This window comes from Papio anubis, chromosome 4, assembly GCF_008728515.1.
Source record: "Papio anubis isolate 15944 chromosome 4, Panubis1.0, whole genome shotgun sequence".
Taxonomy (NCBI): Eukaryota; Metazoa; Chordata; class Mammalia; order Primates; family Cercopithecidae; genus Papio; species Papio anubis.
In genome coordinates, this window is record NC_044979.1 from 154,115,476 (window position 1) to 154,118,663 (window position 3,188).

The following is a 3,188-nucleotide window of genomic DNA, read 5'->3' on the forward strand; positions in this document are numbered from 1 at the left end:
GGAAACCCTGGAGTCTTTTTGAACCTATTCTGGATAAGGGCCTGCTCAATTCTCCAATCATTTTTTGCTCAGTTAAATACTGTGAAACCTGATTTGTCTAAGGTTTTTCTTTTAAAAAACTTAAATTTAGTTTTCCTGTTTTGAAATTGAGTGTAGAGAAAATATTTTTGGGTGTCTGCACAGTCATGGCTTTCCCAAAACATTTTCCTGAAAAAGTGGAATCCTGGTCTTATAGCAAGACTTGCAAGTTAATTCGCAGCTGTATTCATAGTGAAATAACTCCATGGAAATTTACTTAACTCCAAAGATATTTGTTTATATTTCAAGGACAAATGAGGCCCATTACCTTGGAGACAAATCTGGCTGGAGATACTGGACTTACTAGCCCTTTGGAAAATCTATTTTCTTACCAAGGACTGGAGTAAGGACCTATTCTCTACACGTTTCCAAGAAGCACTCTCAGCAAATAAGGAGGTAGAATAGTCTTTTTGTCTTCAAAAAGCAAAGAACAATTCATTTTTTATTCTTTGTCCCTTGTGTAAGAAGGATCTGACCACTTGCATAAGAGATTTTTTCATTTGGTTTTCCTCATATCATACTACAGATAAAAATTAAGGCAAAAAGGATCAATAGTTATTAAAATGTAAATAATAATAATCTGTGTCTAGCCCAGAACACTTATGTTGACATTCACTGTAACATTAATATTGATGAATATTAATAACCCAATGTTTTAGGAAGAGGAGTGTCAGAAATGGTTGCTACATTAAAAAGTTTCAGCTGTAGGACAGTTCTTATCAATAGAGGATTTAATAAAAGTTGCAATGGAATAAATTGTTTTGGACAGTAAAGCAAAAAAATAAATAAAGGTAGAGGAAGCAAACTATTATCATGTAAATTAAGAATTTATTTCTTTATCATATTAGAAGTTAATATCCAGAAATGAACAAGGTTTAGAAAGGTAGGGGAAGAAACTGGAGGGTGAATTCAGTCAGATGGAGACAGATCATGTGTGCACTAATAAATGCTTCAAATTTTTAAGATAATAAGGGCTAATATATAATAAAGATAATAATAATAAATAGTAAATAATGTTAGTGGCAGGAGGTAATCAAATGCCTAGACAGATAGAGGTGGGTCCCTGGTGAAACTCCACCTTCAAGCCAAAGACAGTTTAAAGTCTGAAAACCAAGCCATGAATCTTGGATGAATCTCTAAACTACATTGGGAACCTCTCTTCCAGTTTGGCATGCTTTCCTCAGTTTGATCCCCTTCCTTCACCTATTTTATATATACTACCTGTCTCTAATTGGTTTTTAACACTGTCATGCCCACCTTTGAGTGGTGTCTTTCTTGGATACTCGCAGAACAATTAACACACACTCCCCCATTATGAGTCCATAAAAGCCTCAGACTCAGCCATACTTGGAGGGAGACTAGCTGCCTTTGGTCAAGGGACCACCTGCTTCGAGTCTCTTCTCCACTGTGAGCTGTTCTATCACTCAGTAAAACTCTTCCCTGCCCTTCTCACCTTTCAATTGTCAGTGTAACCTCATTCTTTTTGGACACAGGACAAGAACTCGAGGCCCATTGAGTGCAGGTACAAAAAAGGCTGTAACACTGTGGCTCTCTGTCCTCTGCCAGAACCCAGCAGCCACCCCACATGATGGGAAGCAGCAGTGGTGCCAGGCCAGCCCTGGAGTCATGGGCGAGAGTGGGGCAGTGGGACTGAAAGGGCTGTTAGCATTCTGTAACACCCACTTTGGGGCTTCGAGGTCACTGGCATCCCTGTTCGGTTGCCACTGTGTTCCCCTTGTCTGGATGCCAGAGTCCCCCATGGGAGTTGCTTGTGACATGCCTGATCCAGTCACAGGTCCTGCACAGAGCCCACTCCTATGCCAGAGCTTGGAGTGGCCGGCTGGACCCTGCACTCACATGCTCACACACCCACTCCCACCGCAGGCTGAGCGCACAGTCATAGTGGCCACGGGATCCATGCTGGAGTGCAAGGTGGGCACAGTCTGGGGGACCGAGTCAGCAGGGTACCTCTGTGGCAAGCCACGGCCTGAGCAAGTCCTGAGTGGACACATTGCCAGTCGCACTGGCCTCCAGCTGGCAAAGCAGCACCAAAAAAAAATCCTGCATCAATAACAAACATACTAAGGACTTTTTAAAAAAAGTTTTGAGTTAATATTTATGATTCCAATATATGGAACTAATAATAAATAAACACTAACATATTTTTATATCAGTTTTCAAAAAGGTAGTAAAGTGAAAATTCTGCCATTTTTCAGAGAACAAAAATGTTAAATATACAGATTTATTTCCTAATCCATCAACTTCCTTCCCCCGTCTGCTCACAAAACTACTAGTCTAAGTCTGATGTTTGTATTTCCTATGCATTTCACTAACTGTACTAAATATATGGGTCAAAACCAATATAGAGTATAGATTTTAAATGTAAAATTAACTGGTGGTATTTTATGGAAAATTTCTTTTGTAATTTGCTTTTCTACTCAAAGTAGACTTTTGGTTTGTTTTGTTTGGTCAAATATGGAAATGATCTAAGTTCCTATTTATTTATTCCATCTTTTTTGTTTTATTAATGTGTCTCTGATGAATGTTGGACCAAAGGGAGTAAACAGAACCCAAGACACCTAACAGGATGTTCCCAAGAATTAAGATGAACACCAAAGAGAACAGATAACTTTATGGAAACTCTGTTGGTGGGATCCACTTCCAGCTGTGTGGTAAAAGTCAAATAGAAATCAATTTGTATTTCAACATAAAAATGGAAGTCAATATTGAATAATGACAATTACCTGAGTAGCTGGGGATTTTGCTCTTTTCTATATTCATTTTTATTTTAAAAATTGGGATTATTGTAGAGCTAACATGTAGAAGTTATAAGAAGTTATAAGAAGTAATACTGAGAGAATACCCTTTACCCAATATTCCTCAATGGTAACATCCTGTAAAACTGTAATACAGTATCACATCCAGGACATTAGCATTTAATAGTCAAGGTGCATAACAATAGAGTTACATGAAAATACATATAAAGCAAATTATGCTTCCTTTAGACTTATTTTGCTCTTTTTGTTTTCTAGGCACTTGTCATGGTACCTTATAGTTTGAATTGGAGACTTTTATTCTAATATATGCATAGATTTTCCTCTCTTTGTTGC

The 3,188-nt window shown here is 38.0% G+C and overlaps 1 long non-coding RNA gene across 1 annotated transcript; it reads left to right on the forward strand.

Moving 5' to 3' along the window:
* Positions 1 to 1,049: 1,049 nt before the first annotated feature.
* LOC116274571 lies at positions 1,050 to 2,818 on the forward strand. Its single transcript, XR_004183341.1, has 2 exons — positions 1,050 to 1,600; positions 2,635 to 2,818. It is a non-coding gene; the product is annotated as an uncharacterized LOC116274571 (long non-coding RNA).
* Positions 2,819 to 3,188: the final 370 nt, after the last annotated feature.